Source organism: Fundulus heteroclitus, chromosome 7 (assembly GCF_011125445.2).
Source record: "Fundulus heteroclitus isolate FHET01 chromosome 7, MU-UCD_Fhet_4.1, whole genome shotgun sequence".
NCBI lineage: Eukaryota > Metazoa > Chordata > Actinopteri > Cyprinodontiformes > Fundulidae > Fundulus > Fundulus heteroclitus.
The window spans coordinates 14,828,633-14,854,445 of NC_046367.1; the positions used below are offsets into that span (position 1 = coordinate 14,828,633).

At 42.0% G+C, this 25,813-nt stretch overlaps 1 protein-coding gene across 5 annotated transcripts in view; it reads right to left on the bottom strand.

Annotated features, from left to right (window-relative positions):
- Positions 1–25,813, bottom strand: part of si:dkey-91i10.2 (uncharacterized protein LOC555224 homolog) — an 82,969-nt gene that overhangs the window by 24,033 nt on the left and 33,123 nt on the right. For 4 of the 5 annotated variants that reach the window (XM_021319462.2, XM_036139019.1, XM_036139021.1 and 1 more), the window contains exon 2: positions 4,965–5,118. The exons of the other annotated variant lie outside the window; for it this stretch is intronic. The gene's annotated coding sequence lies outside the window, so the exon portion shown is untranslated. The remainder of the gene's footprint in view (positions 1–4,964; positions 5,119–25,813) is intronic. 5 annotated transcript variants of the gene reach the window in all.

Here is a 25,813-nt window from a genome sequence, read left to right on the forward strand (position 1 = left end):
CCAATAAAATACAGTGAAGTTTGGGCTTTGTAATGCAAAATATGGAAGGGTGATAGGTTTGTAATACTTTTACAGGGAACCACATAATGTTCCGTTTTTGTGCTCTTTAGGCCTTTGGATTAACAATAAGGATCCGTCAGAGTTCTTCAACGACTGGATGGGCAATAGCGACCATGAATATTGCATAACACCGGTCCAGGACATAGAAATGTTGCCCCTGAAGCGCGTTTCCTCCACCAGAGCAATCACGTTCATTTTGTATAAATGGCGCCCTGTCTTAGGCATGCCCTTAGGGTTTTTTTTCCCCTCTCTCTCTCTATTTCTGCAGCTGGAATAATAATAGAGGGATCATTGCTCTGCTTGGCAGGCTATTAAAACGTGACGATTGAGAGACAGATACAAAGAGACAAACAGTGCAAGACAGAGCTGCAACAGGAGACAAAGATGGGACACAGAGAGAGGAAATGAATGTGACGTTAAAAAGAAAGCAGTCAGCTGAAGGGAGGGTAATGAAGATAGCTGCTCGGCAGGCCACTGGCTGCCGACTACGCTCTTCCTCTCTGACTAATCAGACAGCAGTTGAATATTAGGAGCCAAAAGAGCAGACAAGAGGGTACTGGATGTTCTGTGACTCTTCCTCTCCTCCTGCAGTGAGTAAATTACATGTTGAGCACTCAGCCCAAACCGCCTCCATAATCCAGAGCTCGTATTATTGTCTGGCAAAGTCCGTAGTGCAGGGTCAGCGCCTGATTAGGGATGTGATTATGAAGCAGGGACTCACGGGGCTCGCCCCGATGCATCATGTGAACGGTGAAGTTCAAATAGCCTCTGCTCACACTGATGTCTGCGGACAGCACTTTGAATCGTCTCGTTGCTGAAATGTGCTACACAAATAAACCTGCCCTGCCTTATTGCCCCCTTAAAACAAAGCATGAACAGAATGCCGCGCTCCTCAGCAGCTCGGAGCTAATAGACGCGTTGTAATTCCTTACTTGGGCGGAGGTAAGCAGAGTTGGGATCAGAGTCAATTAGTGGGCGGTTTCCCCTCAAATTTCATTTGCGAGCTACTTACTGAATGAAATTAGCTAATAAACAAAAAGCCAGGACCCTAATTTATCGATTGTGAGACCGAGACTCGTGCTGCAGTTGGAAACACACTCATTTACCATTTAAGGGGCTGTACTAAATCGTATGTTTAATTACCTTTCTTCCATTCAACATGCCTGAAAGGACGCCTGCTAGCCTTTATGCCCTCTGTATAACCAAAGAGCGAGACTTTCTGGGTCAGCAATTCTTCAGGCTTTGTGAAAGTGATTTATTTTCTGTATTACAGCTACTTTTTCATCCAGTTTCAGTTCAGTGCCTGGTTGCGTGGCTGTGCTAGCAACGATATATTTTTTAAAGTCAGCTCTGACCTAATAATTAGTCATAATTAGTCACTTGCCGAACATTAAAAACCACATGAAGAATCATTCATCTCTCAGGTCTAAGCTGCGTTTTTAGTATTTCTTGTAAAGGTCACTTTCAGATTCTAATCATCTTCTGAAATCACTTTAGATCTGACATCTTGTCTTTTGTCTTGTGTATACTTCACACGGTACACACACACACCCGCTGCACGATAAGTTGTCCAGGTTGGATACAAGTGAAAGAGACCTTCAGCAATCCTGGAGAACTGCTTTAAAAGACACACCAGTCAGAGTACTTAGATAAAAAACTGTTGTGCTGCATTGGGCATAGAGTAATAGTGTGAAATTTGGTACACATTATGCAATATGAACGTAAAATTACCTTTTCTAAAAATACAGTACATTACAACACATTTTTAATATCAAAATTATTTCCCTAGACTCAAGTTTCTAAAGTTCCCAGCTGTGTTGTAAGCATTTTGACAATGTAAGTAATAAAGCTCACAATGACCGTAGATTATGCTGTAGGTCAACAGGGGTCAGACTTTAATATGAAACATGGAAAAAACAGACTGAAAGGGATGGATGGACGGATATAACTTTTAGAGCGCATGATACAGAATACATTCTAAACACTAATGTTTTTCCATGCTCTTTTCTCTTTGTCCCAATTTATCCACACATTTAAATCAAATTTTCTACTTTTCCAGACTGTAAAAAAACCCCATGATCTTCATATCACCACATGGGGGACTAAAGGGGCCTAGTCACATATTTTGACCATAAAAAGAAGACAAAAGCCCATACATTAATCTTCCAACAAAACAATATACACCAAGCATAAGTCCTGCTAATGTTTACTCACTCCTTTCTGAGCCTAAAATGAATCATCAGCAGACATAAACATTGTTGTGTCATCTGCCAGCAGTATCACGGGACCATCAGAAAGCAAGATGGCGACAAGTGACGCAGCTACTGTAAGAGTCAGCACACCGTCCTGCAAAACCTCGCAGTAAAAGTGACAGCTCAGCAGGGTCAACGACCAACCCGATCTACAGGGTTAGGATTACTTACTTTTTGTAACTCCCCTGGCTGTTGCTGATTTGCTTGGCTCCATCACAGACATATATACATAGATTCCTTGTTGAGCTCTGAATCGCATGTCAACGCCATATTGGATGGGGCATAGTGGAGCGATTTGGTTTATTGGATTTGTACCAACTGATTCAAACCAGATTTACTGGCATTATCTTTATAGGTAAACAAATTAACATATGCTCATGATTGTATTTATTTATTATAATGTCATTATAATGCCATACACATGTCTGTGGACTCCATTGCTTTTCCTTATTTGCTGATTGCGCACATGTGCATTATTGTACTTCTGATCACGTGGTCTTGTTATGGTAAATATACACAAAAGGGCTTTGTTTATTAACAAACAGAGCAAAACCAAAGTGTAAAACATAGAAATAAAATATAAAGAGTTAACAGGGCGCAACAATTTAATCAGAAAACCTTTGTATGCAACCATAGGGAGCTACTGCCGTAGACATTCATGAAGTCATAATACGTGACAAGTTCCCTTTAAAACAACTTATGGTACACATCTTATGATGAATTTATTAAGACTTCCTCTCAGAACTATTTTATGACTTTTAAGTGGATCTCTATCTTTCCTTCACCGCTGGCAGATGCTGTTCCATTATGTTTAATAGCCACAAATTTGTGTGTGCGTATCAGAAAGGAGAAAAACCATTAATATGTGAAATTTGGTTTTAATTAGCCTGAGTGCAGCTCAGTATCTCTGTGCCTCTCCTCTCACTCTGCTTTCCTCCCGTTGAATTTTAAACCAGCATTAACCGCTCCCCGGAGGTCTGTGCTCTCCGTGCTCCCTTCTGTCACTGCAGCTAACTGGGGAATAACTTATCCCCACCAGCAGGGCAGTATATCATCCGCCGCGTCCCAGCAGGGGCATGGACTCATTTCTCAGGACAGGAGAAATGAGTCCATGGAGAAAAGTCCATGAAAAAGAAATACAGCATTACAGCGTTTGAGTTGATTCTTAGAGTGACCCAAATCTGTTCCTGAAACTGTACATTAAGAATGAGTTGATCAAAGACGTGAGGATACATTTTTGTGCAGCACAGAGTGACATTTTAGACGCCAGCGAGTTCCCAAACAATCTTCTGTCCATTTTAAAACCTTCATCATAAAGAAACAATTTAGGGTTGGAGGAGATCGGCTTGAAAACCTTTTGCACACGTTGCTAGATTGATAGAAACCCATTCAGAGGTCTTTGTATTTTTTGTGATGGACCAAAACTGGTGCATAACTTAGAAGTGGAAGAAAAGTCCTGCATAGTTGTTTTTGTTTTTTTCACAAGTACAAATCTGAAAAGCATAGCAAGAAATTTATTCTTCCCCGCCTTCAGTTTGATCCTCCTACATAAAAACCAGTGCAACCAATAGAAAGTACCGGTCAAGTAATCCACACCTGTAATGTAATCTCAGTACAAATTCCGCTGTTCTGTGAAGGTCTGTGGAAGAACATTAGCAAACAGACAGGTAAAGGGTAACGTTATGGAGACGTTTCAAGCAGGGGAAGGTTATAAAATAGCATCCCAAGCTCTGAACATCTCATGAAGCTCTGTTTAATTCAACATCCGAACATGAAAAGACTATGGCATAACTGCAAGCTTACCACAATATATATATATATATATATATATATATATATATATATATATATATATATATATATATATATATATCCCTGCTCAAACTGACAGGGCAGGCAAGGCAGGTGTTACCCAGAGAACCCGCCGAAAAGGTGGGTAAAAACTCTTAAGATGTGCAAAGCTGACAGATGCATCATTAAAAAAAAAAAAAAAAAAAAAAAATTGTGGCTGTTACTGCAGTGAAAGGTGGTTTTACAAAGTATAGATCTGAACACAACTGCACTCCTCAGTTTGTAGGCATTCATTGGCAATTTCTTTTGGAAAACCAATGCATGCACTGTAATGTTTGTCTAAAACGCTAACAAAATACACTGATGTCTGTGGTTGCAACGTGAGAAGATGTAAAAAAAAAAAAAAGATGAAGGGGTACGGCTACGTCTGCAAGGGAAGGAAGGTCGCTACAAATGCAGCTTGGTTTCTTCTTCCATTTAAAGCGAAGTGACATAGATTTTAACAACCGAGACACTTCTGTCTTCTGTTTGTCTTTTTGTTTGGATTCAAGTTTCCAATTGTAGCAAAAAAGCCTTCAAAACCCGATCAGTATGGCCTGTTTAAAGCTCTTATATCTCCGTCTCTATCTGCATATTTTCTGCCTGTATGCACACATCCGGCTAACACATCTGTGTCAGCTGGAATATAAGTCATTTTCTGAATTTCGCGACCAGCACAACTCATCACGTCTCAGACTGGCCAGAGGTTATCCAGCACTGAGCATCATATTACAGGGATCATGTTTGCCGATAAGTCCTCCATGCAGCAGCGTGAAGCTTCCGCAGCTTTTGGCAACATGCAGTCTAATCTCTTAAACCTACCCCATTTTAATTAATCCTCTGTGCTCGTTGTGTTGTCCAACAGGTCACTGACTCAGATCTCAGCGCACCCGGCTTCCTCCTCTCAGTCTTCCCCCCTTCACCATTAAGTGATCTACCTGGAGCCTCTATCCAGCCGGACAGATGTGACCCCGAGCTAGAAGAAGAAGAAGAAAGAGAGGAAAACAAGAGGCGTCAGTAAATGAGCTGCTATGTCTGCATATAATACCAAACTTTCACAGTTCAGACAGTTCAGACAACAACACTGCCTCCCATCGCCGCTGAGCCACGAGAGCGACAGCGAGCGACGGAGACACGAGGTCAGGACAGCGAACGTATCCTGATACTGTAAAACAAACCCTGCCCTCCTTTTTTTTCTGATTCAATTAGATGCTGAGTCAATTACAGAATTAGAGCTCCTCTGTCAGCAGAGACCAGCGTACCGTGTTACACACATCCCAAAACACTCAGCAGTTCGTGTGTCAGCAGAAATTTTGGGGTTTCCTAGAAAACAAACCAAACAAAACAAGGGAGCATGTTATGATTAATTCTAAAATGAGAACCGAGTTTATAATACCAGTATCGATATGTTATACTATTTTAAAATACATTTTCAGCTTAATCACCCCTGACTAGTGATCGACCAATCGGTAACTCAAAAATCTGACCCCCCCCCCCCCCCCCCCCCCCCATCAGTAAACACATCTTACAAAGAACCCCAGGACGCACTACCAACACTGTTCTTTGGTTTCTATGCTGCTTCTGATGCTGCAGGAAGAAGACTCAACTATCAGGGAGGAGTTTAAATTAACGTCAGAGGAAGCAGAGACACTTTCCTAAAAAGGAAGCTGTATTATCACTAAAAACATGTAGGGACATGCCTGTCTTTCATTGAGGCTGCGAGAGAGTGAGAGAGAGCATGACAGACCACGAGTTAAACAAAGGTTTGACTTGAGTCAGTTTTCTGACTCAAGTCAGTCTTCTGTAGAGAGTAAACAATCATCACATAATACAGGTTTGAGTTTCATGCTAAACAATGAATATCAAGTCAGTTTCAAAACCCCCTATTTTTTGATCATAGGGTACCTATGGTTGAAACTCCTTTCACTAATAAACCGTTTAGATAAGGGAAAGGCCATATAGGTAGGTGTCTCTTTGGTTGTATGTAGCCTAGTATGGTGCGTTAGCTTACCCACCTGTTCTTGCTATCTGTCAGTCAGCTGTGCATAAAAATTGCATGATGGGAATTCTCCTTAACCTTGGAAACCGGGTCGAGGGCTAAGGCCTCTGCATATGGGTCATGTTTTTCTGCCCCTGCACCACAGCTGCACACAACTGTTTAATGTTTAGGGAAAGCCCAGCCACACACGGCATCACAACCTGGTGACATGCGTTATTTAAGCTTTAAAGCTTAAACAAACTACGGCAACGGCCTTTGAGTTAGCCTGTCTGGTAGTGAAACAGTAAAACAGCTAGATGCACGCTCGCCAGTAACAAAACAGCTAACCTCCCAAAATTTGACATTTTATTGTAATATTTGGGATTGAACTTCATATTCAACCGCGTCTTTTGAAGCACTATTATTAATGTTTTAGATAATGGTATTAAAATGAGCCCTGAATATGAAGGGCAGAGCTTTAAACTTGACAGGCTGCATGCATGCAGGAGACTTTTATTCTGAAGTAATAAATAGAGCCGTTTTTGGAAGAAGAAAAAAAAAGAAACTGTGACAGAGTTACAGACAATATGTGAGTAAAACACTGTGCAAGGCTAACCGTCATCTCCTATGGAAGCTAATGTCAGAATCGGCTTCTGCACTAAAGGGCTATTTCCCAGTTTTTCGTAAAGCTGCAACATATATTGAGCAATAAAGGGCATCATGGGGTGACTGTGGCTCAATGGGTAGATTAGTTGCCCTGCAATCAGAAGGTTGTGGGTTTACTTCCCCCAAGTTGCCCACCGATCTGCATATGGGTTAGTGATTAGGTGAATGTGGCAATAGTGTAAAGCGCTTTACAGCTGTACTCAGTATGACTAGAAAAGCTCTACATAGATCAGTTTTACCATCTTCTATACAGTAAGTTTGGGATTGTGCTTGGATTCCAAAAAAAGTAAAAAACAAAGCATCTGGACTTGTTTTCTGTGTTTATTTGCTTTGTTTTTTACTTTTTTTGGAATGACCATGACCTGGATGACTGAGAATCTTCACCAGCATTGTGCTTGGATGCAATATTTGGTAGGCTATTATGTTCATTCATTTATTATGTTAAGTGTTGTACGTTTACATTCTAAATAGCAATAATGTACTTGGCCCATTGAATAGATTTTTGTCCTTAATCCCCACACCTCATATAGGATTTAATGATCGAGGGAAGAAGAAATCGTGACGTTGTAAACAAGAAGAGTGGGGAAAATGTAGGATAGTTGCAACCAAGATCGCAATATTTAACAATATTAACACAATTTCATGTTAATATCTAATACATACCTATACCCAACATTGGGCCTCCAAAGTTGTTAGGGAATCTGGACTGCAGTGGTGCAGCTCCAGTTAAAAACCTAAAATACTTTGACTGTTTAAACCTGGCTTAGATAATTCTGCAATGACCAAAGTGCCTTAAAAAAAAAAACTGTTTGACATTTGTGAACCTCTAAGTTGTTAGTGAAAGTCGAAAAGGAGCATTCAATTGCTTTAATTTGCAATAGGACCACACGGCGACAAGCACTGAGACCGGAGTACATACACAGGTACAAGCTGAGCTGAAATGTTCTCCACTGATTACAGATGCATCGCAAGATCCAGTGGACCTCTGCGAGAAACATTTTCTTTAGAAGTTAGACATGAAGATACTTTGACCATAGTGAAGCGACTCTGTCCAACGGGATGTGAACATTTTTCTAAACGAAACAAAAAGGCTAAACCAGGCGACACAACAAAGCCTGCATGAATGTAATCTGGGACAGAGCTCCTGCAACAAAAGACACCAAACTGAATAATAACCAAACAGCTTTATCTGAGAAACAGGCCCATGCGGGAATCATATACAGACACATATATAAAGAAAAAGGAAAAACAAGCTCATCTTACTTAAACACTGCCTGCTCCACTAACATCTCCATGCACCTCGTCTCTATCTGTCAGCCACATGATGGGGGAAAGCGACCAAAGCTGGGATCACGTAATTCCCGTCGCCCCCCCCTTCCTGCGGGATGCTGGGAAGGAATGTGCTGCATCTGCATCATCCCGAAGCGTTGACAAGACGCTGTCGCACAGAAATGAAGCCTCCGCCATCCCCAGAGTGCCAAGTGACTGACAAGGCCCTGCAGTAGATCCGCCCAGTTTCCCCATGCTGCGCCGCCCCGACACAGGGAATCAAGCGTCATGTCTGCCATATCTTATTTATTAAAAAAAAGAAGACTTTTGGCTCTTAAAATTTAAGCCGTTTTTCACTCTCAACTTTGTTCTGTGTGCACTGGCAGGAGGAGGAAGAATAACCTCAATCTGACAGCTCCACTGAAACTGACAGGCTTTACAGAAACTGCTTATCACGACTGACTGAAGTGACCCATTTATTTTGAACTTCTCTCCCCCCCCCCCTTCCTACCCAGCCAGCGTTTTTAAATCACCGAGCCAGTTTGCCATCGTTGCGAGCCGTTTCATCCGTCCTCGGCTCCCCCTGAAACTACGCGGGAGGCTTTTCAGAGCAGGCCGCGCCGGGTGTCTATTAGTGGTCTCTGTGTGCGCGCGGCGGACGCGGAATGTCTTTCACACGCTGCAAAGTAGTGGAAGAGGTGAAAATAACGTGTGCCGTGGTTGTTGACAGCTTTGGCGTTCCCAGCAGATACGCGAGCGCTCGTCTGGAGTGCCGAGGCGTGCTTCGTCTTCGTGTGAGAGTCTGTCTCTCGGCTTTTTTCCCCCCACATCTTCACCCTTCATGGTTGTGTTTCCTCGAGATGACATCACCTCGTTTTCCTTTAGGAGTTAATATATTCTGGCCGCTCGGCTTTGATGCATCCATAAATTGCTGGGAAGAGTTGACGGAAGCAATGAAAGCAGACTATGAAAACGGGGAATCTCGCCGATATAAACGGCGTGATTAGAATTTGAAGGCGTCCGCCACAAAACGTGAACGCGTTCACTGCAAAAAACATAAATAAATAGGTACGGCCAACCGTGGTGGCATCTTCGAGATTCTCATTGTACTTTTATGAATGCCAGTTTGACAAAAGAAATTAGTAATAGTAATATCGTAATAGTAATGTAATATCATCTTTATTGTCATTGAAACATACATTACAACAAAATTTGTTCTCTGCTTTTAACCCATCACCCTTGGGGAGCAGTGGGCTGCCATGTGCGGCACCCGGGGAGCGTTCTGGAGTTAAGGGTCTTGCTCAGGGACCCAGAGTGCAGGCGCTGGGGATCGAACCGGGTACTTGCATCCGTCTCTGAGTGCAAGCGCGCTGCTCTAACCACTAGGCCAACACTCCCCATACACCGAGACGCAGCTCGGTAGGCAATTTGGGGTTAAGTGCCTTGCCCAGGGGCACATCGACATGTGGCAAGAGGAAGCTGGAATCGAACCCACAACCTTCTGATTGCCAGACGACTACTCAACCCATCAAGCCACAGTCGCCCAAATTCAGAATTCGTCACAAATATGAGAAAAATAATCAGAAATCAAGAAAACCTGAAGACTTTATGTACAACTTGTACACAGCAAAAGCAAGATTAAAAGTTACAAGGTAAAAATACAACGCCTGATTTTAAAGTGGGAATATTTAGTGTATTACAGGTCCATAGCCTACATTTCTATTTTGAGACAATCTTTAAAAACCAACACGACCAAAAAGTCAAATTTGTGTCTCATTGTAAGTATTTTCACGCAGTTCTTCTTTAAACAGCTTGCTTCCACAGTATTAAATTGTTAATGAACATCTACGACCACAAACCCTTAGGGGGACGCCATCGGTTGTTTTTTGGAACATCGTGGTAAACAAATTTAGGTGAAATTATGCCCACAAGCAAAAAGGCTTTCATAAAGCCAGCCAGTCAGCGAGCAGCGAGCGTTCAGGTCAGCTCATCAAGGGGTAACATACGCTTTAATCAGTAGGTGGCAAGACGAATGCAGATCCTTTAGGTTCACAGAGAATTGCTCAGCTGAAAGGAAACAGAATCAGAATAATCTATGCCACTGTGCAAGGAGGTTGGGTGTAGCAGAAATGTATGAGGCCAGAGAAGGCAGTGGTGAGGTGTGTGGAGGGAGTCAAAGACGGGCTCAGGATGGAGCAGAAATTACATCAGTGTTGAGCAGGATACTCTAAAAGCCAGAGTGACGACTAAAACTACATTCAAAGACTGGTAACAGATGCTGGTTAAGTAATGGGAAGCCAGTCAAGCAGCTGGTGACCAGTCTGAAAAGGTGCCAGGCTGATGTGGCTTTGTATGGTGCTCAGCCAAGGGACCCCTTTTGTTAAATCAATCATTTTTAAATGGCCGACGTACGCCGTTTCTTCAAACTTCAACCGTCAAATCCAGTCAGCAACACCAAACAAGAATCAACAGCAGAATGAGCTGTTTAAAGTCAGTAGACAGCGCTTGGCATGTTTTTCATGGACTCAGTTTTTTTTCCTTACAATCGAAGCGCCGCTGAAAACGTGAGTCGGGAAATAAACACTGTCCAACAGTATAAGATTTATTGAAAATAAGCACTGTTACAGCAAAGAAAGCATCAACAAACCACACATTTTCATACAGAGAATAGACTTTAATATATTTCTGTCAGTCTATAAATCACTGAATGGTTTAGCACCTGAGTATATAACAGACTTTAACCCTTCAAACCACTCAGGTCCTCTGGCTCAAATCTACTCTGCATAACCAGAACCAAACATGGAGAAGCAGCATTTAGTTCTTAGTGCTGAAACCCTGAGCTCCTTTAAATCCTTTACGGTTAAAAACCTGTTTAGATGTTAACGTTTAAAGATTGTAGTCGAACTTGTCTTATATCTTGACCTGCTGCTATCATTCCACTAAAAAGGTGCTTTCCTCTGTAATGTTGTCTCTTCTTATGTTCTCTTCATGTTCAGCACTGTGCTTTTAAAACTAAGCGTGCCTTGCCTTACATTCTGCATCGTTTCTATAACTTTTATCAACAGGATTTCAGGTGCAGACGAGACATTCATAAGCGCTGTGGTGATCAAATGGATTGAGCACAGTCCTTACATCCCCAAAAACTAACTTGACATTAATACGTTCACCTCCTGCTAGAGTGTGCCACGGCTCAGCGGCTGTCAGCGTGCGAGGCTCTGTGATGTTAGCGAGAGAGAGCGAGGCTATGTTGGCACAGCTGGAGATCACAGCAGGAAGGTGGCAGGCATGCAGGAGCAAGCTGGAGGATGAGGAGGACACTCAGTGGGATAAAACAAGATCAAGATTCTTAAATTGGTCTGATTACGGACGTTTTGGACCTTTGGATCCATAATTGCACCGAACTTTTCATTTCCTGAGTGGCCATATCTGCTCTTGTAAGGGGGCGCTTAGAAAATAGTGACTCAATTCTGCTCTTTCGTTACTGGGTGCACAGTTAGATCTACATCTGCTCGTTTCTGCCCAGTTCTACGCTGTTTTACATCTGGAGTGTGGGGGCTGTCAGGTTCAAGAAAGCAGAGTGGACATTTTCCAGTTTTATTAATGAGTGGGACACGCTGGTTGCCCCTCAGTGGGCGAAAGGGGAAGACGCGGCGCTGTCCACACACCGCGCAACCAGCGTGCAGCCTCCACTAAAAGCTACGGCTCCAGCCCCTGATGCCTGCTGGGATATTTCGCCACGGCTGTGAGGACTCAGACCAGCGGCTTTACTCTGAATCACGGCTGCCTGGTTTCACTTTATGAGCCCCCTGAAGCAACAATAACGACCACCTGCCACAACAATGACTTACACTGTGGCTCTAAAGGGAGCGGGGAGCGTAAATGTAAGGTAGTCGGATGTAATAAGACACTCTGACATGTGATGGAAGAGCTCTGAAGTCTTAATCCAATACAATATAACCACTCTAGCTCCCGGTACAACAGTAGTAGTTTGTAATAAAGTTATTCTCCAATCTAAAAGCCAATGAATTTAACTGGCATTGTATTTTGACTCAAATATGTGCTGAAACAGCAGCAGGCTCCCAACAATACTGGTAGCTCTGGTAAAACCCAATTATTAATGGGAGCTCATTTATTTGGTGGTGGGAGGGCGGGGCTTACATTAAGAAATAATTGTTTTACTCAAATTTTGATACTATGACTGGTGACAGGCTGAAACTATCCATCCAAGTCCAAAACGAACCAACAAAACCCTAAATCATGACAGTATGGTTGTGCAAATGTACACATTATTTTTAGAGTTGATCAGAATTTGTGGTAACTTTCCATTTTTTGTTCATGACTACATGTTTCTCTGTAAAATTCTCATTAGAAATATGACTTTACATAGAGGCCATCTTTCTTATCGACTCTTCAAAAAGGGAAATGCCAGAGAACATGGAAAGCAGAGTAAATAGCTACTTGTCTGGATTTAACGTGACCTACATTCATTGTAGTAAAAAAAATATTTATGAACCAACTGATTTTTTTTGGTGAACTTTGTCTGTCCTACCATAGCAAATGTAAATGTTTCCTAAGCACAACCAGGACTTGTGTACTTTCCTCAGTTGAAACCAATATTTTTTTTGTCTACAAACGCCCCAAGGGGGGACTTACATATGAGAAGGAAAATCACCTGATGCTCACTGTAACGTTTGGCAAAAAAAAAAAAAATGTGATTCTGCAGACCCATCTCCATGAAACACCATGCAAATTATTTCCTTTATTATTTATATTATTTCCTTTATTTCTTAACATGAGATGGTGCTCATGGAAAATTGTCATAATCAAATGTACTTGCATGGTGCTCTTGTAATAAAAGATACATTTTATTTTATCCATCTTTACCCAAGGTGCCAATATTTATGGCGGGGGCTGAGTATTTAGGCCACTCCTTGACAGAAGCCATATTTGGCTTGCAATTAAGGAGATCAAGTGAAACACTAACAGCAGTAAAATACCTGTACATCACTGACGATGCAGATTAATGAAACCCCAAACACACCTCGCGCATCTTTCCCGTTCAGTTTTGCATTAACGGCTTCAGCTTGCCTGTCCGACCACTTCCTCCCCTCAGTATCTGCTGATCTATCAACTAATCCAGCGCTTTGCGTATTTATTCCCCAGAGAGTCTCTTCTCCCCTTACTGCCTGTTCTCTGGATCAGTATTTTAACTGAGAAGCCTGTCTACTGTTTCTTACATAAGATAGAAAAAAAAACTGCTTGGCAAACACTCAATAATGCACACCATCAACATTCGTGAAGAGAGCTTATTCTTTCTGGGAAACACAAAAAATGGCACACCCATATGAAAGAAGTGCTAAATGTCCGAATAAATATCGACAGGATCGTATTCAGAGCCGGAGCGTCACAACCTGCAAAAACCTTCAAGCCCAAGTTGGTAAAATGCCAAAATCCTTTCGGAAAAATAACAATCCATGTACGATGTCACATGCAGATCACCTCCTGCAACATGCATGAACACATTCACACGCATGCAGGGCACTCAGAAGAGGACGGCGCTGAACGCTGGCCTGACGGTCATAACAACAACAAGCATCCCTTTGAAGCTGCATGGCTCCTTTTTCATTTCATGAGGGTGCACTGAGGAAAAGATTTAAAATGGTTTAAGTATAAATACCAAAAATTACAGGCTAGCACATGGTAGAAGACAAAAAAAAAACGGTAAGTATATATATATATTCTGAGGCAATAAGGAGAAATGACAGCAAAGAAGTGAAATCAGAGGAATGAATTTCAGCTGCGAAGGCTGAAATCAGAGGTCATGTGGAGCAGCTGAGACAAAAGAACAGAACAGAGAAGAAGAAAGAAGGCAACAAAAAAAACAAAACATGAATGGAGCCGGAAAATAAAAAAAACCCAAGGGGGGAAATGTCAAACAGAGATCCAACAGGAAACAATCTAAATGTAAAAGTGTCATACAAGTAACACCAAACAACAAAGAGCACAAGGAAAGGAAACTGATGTCTAAACCAAAACGGGTAAAATTACAAAATATGGCAAGACCTGACTATGACTTTAGAAATTTCTAAATTTCTGCATACAAATGTTTTTCAGATCAAGCTATCACGCCCTGTTGGCTTTTTATACTTTATTTCTGTATTTTACTCTTTTTTCAATGTTTGTTAGAAAATTAAGTGCTTTTGTGTATATTTACCATAACAGGACCACGCGACCAGAAGTATGATATTGCACATGCGTAAAATGAGTAAACTAGACCCCTTTCAGTGCAGTTTAATAAAAGGTAAATAGAAGTATTTTTTCTTGTAAACATGAATGTACATTTTCAGAAAACAGATGAGTTAGGCTGTTGGGGTTGTGTGCTGCTGAGCTCCAAGACCTGGAAGAGTAGTGTATGTTAAAGATGGAGGACAGCGCTGTGGTTGAAAACTTGATTATCAAAGAAATATATAATTAGATAATAATTTTAATTTTGTTCTATTAAATGATAAAATTATGCTTACTCGAAGTCCTCCATCTTTACCATGGACTACACTTCCAGAACTTACACTTCAGTAGAGCGCAAACCCATCTGTTTTCTGATTGGATAGTTAAATATGTGATTAACCAATCAGCTGAGAGGACTATAAGATCCAGTCAAAATGTGTACTCGCAGGCTGAAACTCAACTGAGTTTTAGACGTAGATTTGTTCCTTTGCATCTGCAATCATTCCTTAACAAAACACAAAGCTTGTGTAAAAAAATTGTAACTTGTGTAATTATTTTCTAGAAATACAAATCTTTATCACACACATAAATTTCTATGTGTGGAAGCACAAAGATAAAATTGTCAGACATTTTGGAATAATCTATTCACAACCACACATCCGGATTCACAAGCACAATATATCTATCTATCTATCTATCTATCTATCTATCTATCTATCTATCTATCTATCTATCTATCTATCTATCTATCTATCTATCATAACAGGACCATGCGACCAGGAGTATGATATTGCACATGCGTAAAATCTAGATAGATAGATAGATAGATAGATAGATAGATAGATAGATAGATAGATAGATAGATAGATAGATAGATAGATATGTGTGTGACAGAAACTTGTGCCCATTACCTCTCACATAAATGACGTCTCCGAGCAGCGAAAAAGCTTTTCCACCCTGTCCTCTCCTAACACTTACATTTAAGATGCAAAACTCTGGAAATGATGCCCTTCCCATTTCAAGCTCCATCTTCCAGCCACAAATGAATAAAGCATTTGAAGTGCATTAGTCTGTAATATATGGCAAATTAGAAGAGGGAAATTTGAAAGAAAAAAAAAATGGAATAGCTCCCAGCAATCCACCATCCCTGCAAAGGCAGAAGAGTTTCTCTGTAGGGGGACTCGTCAGCTTTTCCATTTTCTTCTCTCAGACACATTCCAGCGAGCAGCCAGAACCCTCTCCAAGCGCCACTCCCCATTCCTATCGGCAAGTGAAATGTAGGTTAATGAGGCACCACCCAGGGGCACCATCAGCAGCACCTCCGCTACCAATTTCATCAGAGGGAGGGGAGCGTGCATGGGGGGGGCAGCCAGGCACAGGCAACATCAAAGGTGGGTAAGCAGAATAGTGCAGCTAATTAGGCAGAGCGAGCGCAGAATGTGGATGAAGTACTATAGAAGCCTCCACGGAGACATGCCGAGTCGTACGGTTAGACACTTTGTGACAGAGGCTCGGCGCTCAGCTCTGCAGGAATCTGAGGATTGTCATTTTGAGAAGCAGAGATAAAAATAAAGTTGCCTTATTGTTATTGTAGAAAAGGGCGACAGGAGGGAATATTGAAATGCTTTAACAAGGAGTTAAAAAATAACTTTTCCTCATTCAGACAGCTGTCTATGTCACAATGGGGTGGGGTGAGGGGGGGGGGGCATGTAGTCAGCAACCTGTGGGATATGACACAGCACATTTCAGGAGGGGGGGCTGGGCTGGGGGCTGTCTGCAGGGGTCATTGGGCGAGAGGCGGGTCACTCGGGGAGAGTGACCTGCAGAGGATGAATGGATTACAAAGTTATGGCTAAATATCCATCAACGCCATATGTGCCTAACTGTTCAGGTTAGGGCTGAACAATTAATCACATTTTCAATATAATCGCGATTTAAAAAAACGCAATTTCCAAATCGCAGAGTCTGCAGTTTTTGGCTATGTAACAATTAGTTAATTAGACACGTCCATTAGGTGTTGGTAAAATGTTTAAAGTGGATTTGCCTCCACATGGAAGGGAAGACAGTTGCAGCAGTGAGATAATCTAATTTTATTACTTGTTTTAGAGTTTATATAATCATACATAGCATTAAGTACAGGTCAATCAGTTTAATACATAGACTTGCTTGTTGGTTGGACTTTATGTTCAACAAGGATTGATGTCCAAATCAACTAAAAGCTGTTCTCTTGAATAATATTCTGATTAATAGAAACAATAAAAGTTCTTATTTTAAATAGTCCTTGTTTACAAACATCTTTATTTAGACGCCATTTTTGTTGCTTGTGGTTAATGCAGAGAAAAGTCAAAATTGCAATTTTGGTTGAAATATATTGTAGGCAGAACGCAGTTTAGATGCTGTGGGTGTTTTAGCACCTAATCTGCACAGCGAGGAAACAAAATGATTTGTTGTTTGTATATGTTTAAAAAGACATGATAAATTAAACTGGAAAAGAAATCGCATTAAATCGCAATATTAAGAAAAAAAATCGCAATTAGATTATTTTCCAAAATCGTTCAGCCCTAGTTCAGGTACAATTAAACTCCAAATAAAATGCATCAACATTCTTGTTGTTGTTTAATGGATTTATTGACCAGAAAGGTTGGGAGATTTACGTTTTTGATTATATTAAATCAATAGGATGAAAATCAGATTTTTCAATATTTCATCTGCCAATCAGAGGCAATCAAGGGATTATCTGATCCTTAAAAGAACAGCAATAGAAAATCAATTGTAGACGTTGTTAATTCTGAAAACATCCTGAAAATCTTTTATCTGTGGTTCCGCATAATTGTCCCGATTTCTGCTTTAGGATCAACTACCTTAATGTAACCCAATTAAATAGCAAAAGTTTTTTTTAAGTATTTATAAGGATATAAAAAAATCGTTCTTTAACTTTATTGTATTGTTTTACATTAAAGACCTCCTACATGTCTGCACTTCAGCGTTCTCCTTCTCGTGGTGGCTCCGGGTCATCTCGGCCTCATTCATATTTCACGCGTTCCGAAGTGGAAATGCTGCGGATGAATAATACAGGCGGCCGATGACCTCGGAGCTAACTCTTTTCGCTTCTTTTGCATGAAGGTTTTCCGCGAACGGCACATAATCACAGAGGACAAAAGAGGGAGTCTTTTCCGCCCAGGAGAGGCGGTTCAAAGGAGCCAATTCATGCAAATGATGAAGCGCGATAGGAGGCCTTTAAACAAAGATAAAATGTTCTGAAAAGACTGCCGCTTTTGAAGTGACACAAGTGGGTTCCCTCTGAGAAGGCTGGGGTATAATGCTCGCTGGGCTTATTTTCTCTTAGTGGAGGAGTTTGTTGCAGATCTGATGGTTTACCAATTTATTCCATTAGATGACGGGTCAGAGCTGATTTCTTCTTGAAAACGGCATTTTCGCTGCCAATTCACTTGGCAGCGGAAATGGGGTGCTGTATGAAAGAGAGGTTTAAGTACTGTTGTGTCAAAATATGTGTTGCCATTATGAGGCAGAGTCTAAATCATCATGTCCGAGGCTCATGTTTAATTGATGAAGCCGCAAAACCCTGTAATTACCTCCGTGATCACAGAGGCTTGATTAAAACAGCTGTAATCTCAATAAACTGTGTGTGTGTGTGTGTGTGCGTGTGTGTGTGTGTGTGTGTGTGTGTGTGTGTGTGTATGTGTGTGGCTTTCTGTCACCATTTTCTCTCACCGACTGAAGGAGGGTTATGGATCAGCGTGGTGAACAGAAGCCCGTGAGACGGTTCAAAGTTCTGATCTTTAAACGAGATGCTGGATGAGCACGGTTCTAAAGTGATACATCTCTGATGAGGAGGATTCATGTCTGGGCCGCGTGATGAACGACAAAGACATCAGCCAAAAGACGAACGAAGACGGATGAGGAGAGGATGCGGTATATTACAGGCAAGAAACACAATCATTCTGCAGTTTAAGCAGCACAGATAAAGAATGTTTGTTTCAGGACGAAGCCACTTCCCCGAAGCTGTCTTCCCAATTATTTGATATTGTTTTTAATCACAAAAAGCTTTTTAGATCAACCAGTAACGCACGGACATTGCAATCCCTCTGCTAAGGTTTAAGCTGTGGCATTTTCTATTTCTGTCTGGATTTTAACTTTAGCTTATTTGTACTATAATTAAAGTATTGCTTCCTAGTCACTGACAGAAAATGCTGGCAGAAAGCGTTAGTCCACCTTTCTTTCTTTCTTGATCATCAACCCTAACGTTAATACCAGACTTTGGTGATAGCTGAGATTATTCCGCTTTGTTTTGGTGTCACTTTTTAAAAGCTGCACAGCGGGAACTTAGTATTCTGCACAAATTGGAGATATGTCCCCCCCAAAAAAATCCTGAGAGAAGCCTGTGTATTTAAACAATATAACAATAAAAAAGACAATAAAAAGATCGGCAGAGACAGAGGCAAAGAGCTACCTGTGTCTGTCAAATACAAATGCCTGACCTCCTCCAGTAGGTAGCTGCTAAAAATAAAAGACATGTCACACATTTTATTTATCTCTACTCCTCCATAGAATAAAACATATTAACAGTTGGTGTCAGACCGCACATTGTTCACCATTGGAGCCGCCGCCCAAAATACAGGAGGAAGGAGGGGAGCAATGCGAGTGATTTGGAAGGAAGCTATGACTGAGCAGAAACTCAGAGAAACAACAACAGATTGTCATGCTTTAGGTTTTTGTTTGCTTTGCTTTGGACTTTTCTTAATGAGCCTTCACCTCTAAGCCATCATCCAATCAGCTCAGTCTCCCTCCAGTCACCACTCTGCTCTAGATCAGCTCCACCTGTTGCTGCTAATCACAGCCACCTCAGCTCACCTGTTCACCTGCCTACATATACCTGCCTCAGCCGTCCACTCACTGCCAGACCGTCTCTTCTGGTCTCGTCTAGTGTGATGTGCTTTGACTCTACCAGTTCCTGTGCGCTCAGCCTGCTGGACTCTTCTGTTCGCTTCAATGATGAAAGTCGTCTGTGTCTGCGTGCTGCAGCTCTGCCTGTTTCCCTGTGAGTTCCAGACGCTCGCTCCGCACGTTCTGGCGGTTCCCTGGTCCACGTCGCCTGTTCTGGTCTGTCGCTACCTGGAGCTTCTGGTCCCCTGCTCATCCCTGCCTGCCTGCCTGCACCGTCAGCCATTAAATCATCTGTTCTAGTCTGGCTCCACCTGCATCTGGTCCTGCTTGCCTGCCTCATCATCCACTACTCATCGTTTCAATAAACTTTTTAAAAATGTAACTCTGTGTCCAGCTGACTATCGGGTTCACTGGCATTAATCATTACTAGTGCTGCACCGATACCAGTACCGGATGGGGCTCCGATCCAGCACTAAAATGGTGGTATTGGTGAGTACCAACAAATAGGGCACCGATACCATTTTGATGTTTGTATGTCACTTGAACGCAGCCTTCTCTCTCCCGACTAGTATTATACATGTTTATATAAGTTCATGAATGTTGCACTATTTTGGCATTTGAGAGCCAAAACTCAGGGATTAAAAGAGATTATTCAATTATTAATGTCATTTTACTGTCTTACTGTTGCACTACTATTATACATGTTATAATTTCACGAATGTTGAACTATTTTGGCCTTTGAGAGCGAAAAGTTTATTCAACTATTGTCACCCATTCCAGGTAGGCAATAAATGTTCTACTACACTAAGTAGTATGCAGTTCTTCATATACACACACATCAATTTCAAACAGATGGTATGGTATCGGTATCGGCCAGTACTGCACAGCCAGGTATTGGGTATCGGTATCGGGGCCAAAAAATGGCATTGCCGCAACACTTATCATTACACTGATAGAGAAAGAGCTAAAAACATGAAAAGCCTAGCATTACATCTCTACTTATCCTATAGTAATAGTAGTATCATCTTTATTGTCATTGAAACATACATTACAACAAAATTTGTTCTCTGCTTTTAACCCTTGGGGAGCAGTGGGCTGCCACTGTGCGGCGCCTGGGGAGTAATCTGGGGTTAAGGGTCTTGCTCAGGGACCCAGAGTGCAGGTACTGGGGATCGAACCGGGTACTTGCATCCTTCTCTGAGTACAAGCGTGCTGCTGTAACCACTAGGCCAACACTCCCCATACACCGAGACGCAGGTAGGCTTCTCGGTAGGCAATTTGGGGTTAGGTGCCTTGCCCAGGGGCACATCGACATGTGGCAAGGGGAAGCTGGAATTGAACCCACAACCTTCTGATTGCCCCACCATATGGTCCTATGGTTATGGCTGCAGTAAAATATCCGGTCTCCGTTAAGATCAACCAGCCAACGCTGTACTCGGAAACTCTCCCTCATATTTTAAAGAGGACACCAATGGCTGTAAACGGTGGAGTAACATAACTCTCATGGTTTTAACAGCGTGACAGTAGTCAGATTTCTCAAAAATGTACACCTTCGAACACACAGACCTGCCCCCCCCCCCCCTCAGACTGCTCCCCCGTGTCTGATGTTGTTTCTCCAGAGGATCATAATGACATCAGCAGTAGCGACACCTGCGTAAACAAAACATCCACGCAGTCTGCTTAAATTCGTATCCATATGCTCCCACACACCCTGGCACACACACGGTCTGACCTCATTCCTACAAACCGTCTCCTGGGGGCCCAAATATGTGGAGGCAGACGAGGACAGCAAAAAAAAAAAAAAAAAAAAAAAAGGTACTAGGTGAAAAGAAGTGAAACATCACTTGCAGAGATGAATTCAGGTTAGGAAGAGAAAGGGAATGTAAAACGAAAATCTGATAAGAAGCACACAGGAGGGGAGGAGGAGGATATTTCAGGTAAGGATAAGTAGGTACAGATAAGACAGGTTTGGATAACAGTGTCACCCCAGGAGCTGTGTTAATGCATGGAATGAGGGTCCTGAGGCCAGGAGCAGATTTCCTGGGCAGCAGATGGCTGAGTGAGTCACCCCATCACCGCGAATGAATGGAGACAGAACCATGAGAGGAGAGGGTGAAGGTGACTAGAGTGAACAGAAAAACAGAGATGATGAGGATGACGATAGAAGAAGGGAAGAAATGAAATGATCAAAACATTTATTTGTCTCCTTACTCAACTCAACTCAACTCAAACTTTATTTATAAAGCACATTTAAAACAGCCGGGGTTGACCAAAGTGCTGTACAGAAATCATAAGAGCATAAGATAAAAACGGAGAGCTAAAATACATAAACACAATGCAAAAAAAAAAAATAAGATAAAATTTAAAAGAATAAATGTTTCAATGTAAATAAAATCCATTTTAAAATAAAATAAAATTTTGCCAAATGTCCACTTAGACTTGATTAAAAGCCAGGGAGAAGAAGTGTGCTTTTAGAGAGGATTTTAAAACCTCAAAGAGCCTGCCGATCGAATATGTCAAGGTAAATTATTTTAGAGTCTCGGTGCCGCTGCCATAAAGGCACGGTCACCTTTGGTTTTAAGTCTGGTTTTAGGCATGGCCAGTAGCAGCTGATTAGAGGATCTCAGTGTTCTGGCCGGGGCATGGATTTGGAGAAGCTCAGTGAAATACTGGGGGACTAGACCATTAAGAGCTTTAAAAACAAACAATAAAATTTTAAAATCTGCAGATGGTGTAAAAGTGAGTGGTGCAAGACAGCATATAATGAATTACAGTAATCCAATCTCGTATTAATAAAAGCATGGATAACAGTCTCCAGATCTCTGTGGAGCAGGTGCACTTTCACTTTTGATAAAATTCTTCACTGGTAAAAGCTGTTTTTTTATGACCGAACTAACCTCGGCGATCGAATTTCAACCTGTCATCAAATATTACACCAAGATTTTTTTACTGATGATCGAATGTTAGGTCCTTAAACAGCAGATAAAAACAGAAGAGATAAACATGGTTTGCAAAATGCTTTCTATTTCCATCCATGCTGATCTCCTTAACTGAAGAAAAAAAAAGTTCTCAGAGAGAGAGAGAGATTAAAATGTAACAGCAGGGAAAAACACAGTTAAATTAATGGGATCTGAGATAATGTGACAGCAGCCCACAGGGGGGGCTCAGGATGTTCACTGATATTCAATAAATGAGAATATACATTAAGGGGGACCTATTAGGCTTCCTTTAACCACGTTAGGATAACTCTATTGGCTCTACAACACATGGTCATTAGATTTTTTGCAAAATCTCATTCTCAGATAATAGGATTTCACCTCATCAGTTTCATCTGTTTTGAGCAACTTTCAGAATGAATTGTTTTTAGGGCTCTGTCACTTTCATGCAGCTGAACCATAGCTGGCCACGCAGCTGTTAGAATCCTGTTACCGTCTGTGTGGTGCCCCCCTAGGGTTTAACAAGGGTCTTGCATTGAACTTTGAATCAGTATCGGTTCAAAGGATATTGTGATTTCATCCAGAAAAACTGAGATTGGTAGCTCTGCCGCTGTGGGGTACTAAAACTGCTCCAACACGGACACACCTCTGTAGCGAGCTGGAGTTGGAATAATGAGCTTTTAAATTTTTGTTTGTTATGAAGGGGAGAAAGTATAGTGTAGTGGGCGGCCTTCGTTCTGGAGGCTTGCCCACCGACTCTGTTCTCCACTGCCTCGGCAGGGCCAGCTCCGGGCATCGTGTTGAGCCAGTGGCTTAAACTGACTCTCAGCCCCTCAACCTTCACCTCGAAAGACCAATCCGAGGCAGAAAAAAACAGATGTTGCATCGGTGCTTCTATGTTTCAACATGTCACTTTCCCTCATCCTGACCGCAGCCTTGAGCTCAGCGTAACTCCCATTGCTCATTCCTACACCACGCGGAGCGGGGTTATGCCTTTACATCAGGGTGAAATAAGCCCGATTTACACTACCCTTGTTAAACCGATCCATGCCGAGCTCTGACCGAGCTTGGATCAGTTAACCAAGCCAAACTTGGTTCTGACAACCGTTTGCACATCACGCTAGCACGGTTCCTCGCCTCCTAGTGACGATCTACGGTACTACTGCTCTCTAGGATTGAAGGAGGGACTCAAGCAAATAAAAATGGCGGTGCCCGTAGCATTCAGGAATTTATGCTTGGTTATAATTGTGATATTTCGTTGTTTGCGTAGAGTCAGGCGAAGAAGGCAACCTTTGGTAAATTTACTTGACAGAGTCGGCTTTTGGGAAGTGGATGAGACAAACAAACGTCTAATCAGGATTTACAGACGCAGTAAACAACGACAGACCTTGAGGTTCATCACACTGCTAAGCAGAATCATCTCTGGAAATCGTGAGGCATGGTAAGGAAGCTAGTATTTTTATGAATGTCTGAAACCACAAAATTAGTCAGCTGACTGTAAGGAGATCACGCGGTCTGCTCATGCACTTTTTGTTATCAGAGAACCGAGACACTGATGAACCGTGCCGAGCCCTACAATCGAACTGGTCTAGATTTAGCACGGTTCGGTTGTGTCTGGCTCGGTTCAGTTCAGTTTGTGCCCCATTTACACTCAATAGTTATCTCAGTTACCGAGCTCGGACCGATTATTATGGATAATAATTTAGCAAACCATGAAATGCTCCTTTTATTTTAAAATATCAGCAGTGCATATGTTACAACATCTGAAGCAGTGCATGTGTGGAGTTGTCCCTGTGCAGCAGGGTGGTAAAACATTTAAGAGATTATGCAGCTTCTGACCCTGTTTGTGAGCGATCCGCTGCATCTGCAAAATATTCCTAAATTCCCATCACTAATCGTGTTTTTTGGGTAAGAGGACAATAGTTTTTGTCAGACGACAATGCGGTGGTAAATAATCTCAGTTTTAATAGAGCTCAGCAACATATTTAAAGCATTTTACAGCAGCCGTGGACTGCCAAGAGTATTAACAACCTGCTTTGCAGACATAGTTTACTGTCTGACGGCAGAGGCATAAAAATAAGTGAACGAGAGCAGAAAATTGCCTCTATCATTACGCACAACATGCGAGCATTGAGGGAGGAGGGGAAGCAAACAAATGTTAAGAGCTGAGTCAGTTGCCTCAGAGCGAAAAGACAACAAACTTTCCCCAACAACATAGCAGCTTTTTTACTGTGCAAACTGGCCAACCATCCAGAACCGCTGTGTCTTCATCAGAGTCAATTTGGACATGGAATTAAAATTAAGAGAAGAAATTAAAACCAACATGTTGGAAATCAGGCCCAGTCGGCACCACAATTTCTTATTATAATCCGTTAAGTCGGTTATGGCTGCAGGACAAAACCAGCTTGAGCATCAATGACCGAATAATTAATGAAAAACACCTGAAACTTCAGTGAATGATTTTTTCCCCCCTCTGAAATCTGACATCTTGCAAACAGAAAATTGCTTTTAAGACTAATGACGCTGAAACATGAGAGGTGATAATGATTTTGGTCGGACAAGCAGAAAAAGAAATATCGTTCTGAGAGTCAATAGAACGAAAATAGCCGCTTTAAAATCAACCACATGGTCTAATGGCAGCCCGGTTCCCCTGAATCAATACTGAACCCTGACCTTCCAGAGGCGTGTCAAGGTTTTTTCAAGAGGCTTTCCTGTCGGCAAATCGCCAGCGTTAACAAGTACCCATCAGAGATACATCAAGGCCTTGGTATCGACCAAATGGCTCCTACAGGCATCTACAAGGATCTGTATCTGCTGAGGCCCTTCTGGATGTCATCGCATGATTCCTGCTTTCTTTATCGACGGGCAGAGTGAAGGAGGGGAGAGGAGAGGGGAGAGGAGAGCACGAAAGCCCCCGTTTGTGTCTCCTTGAGAAAGCCAAGGATAAACCTGGGATTTTATGGTGGGATAGGGAGAGATTATTAAATGACACACCCAGAAAGGAGTCAAGTAAAGAAAAAGCATAAAAAAGGGTGAGCAGAGGGTAGAAGAAGGGATGAGAAATGAAAGGGTAGGACTGCAGGGATGATATGATTAGTATGGTGAGAGACATGGAGGGAGGGGATTGGGATTGAAAAGGGAAGGTGAGACATTGATCTAACGTCAGCGGAGCTTCCAGGGACATGATTAACAAGCATCAACAGCTGCAAGACGTATGAACTCTTTAGTTTGCATTAATGAACACGCTGCATCCCAGCGCAATCTACGATCGCCTCCAGCCCTGTCTTTACATTCAGCTATAATCTCATGCTGACGGAATTACGATGCATACCAACTCCAAACCCCTCCTATACTTTTCACCAAGTACCTCAGTGCGGTCCTCTGTCTCTGATACAGTAGATAACGACTCCTTTATGCTTCAGTCCAAGTTGGAGAAGCGTTTTTGGTTTACGGTTTCCGTCAAGGGTTAATTGAACGTCTAACGTATTCAATGAACACGAGGGAAAAAATCTAATGAGAAAATTAGAACATTTCCGTAACTGGTCGACTGATTAGTATTTTGCTACAAGGCATGGTTCTGTGTAAGATTCTGACAGTTTGAAAATCTTGACTTTCTTATGTTTGCCAATACATTTACAACAAATGTCCCTTTTCCAACTGCTGCAAAATGAACAGAAACATATTGATTGTTG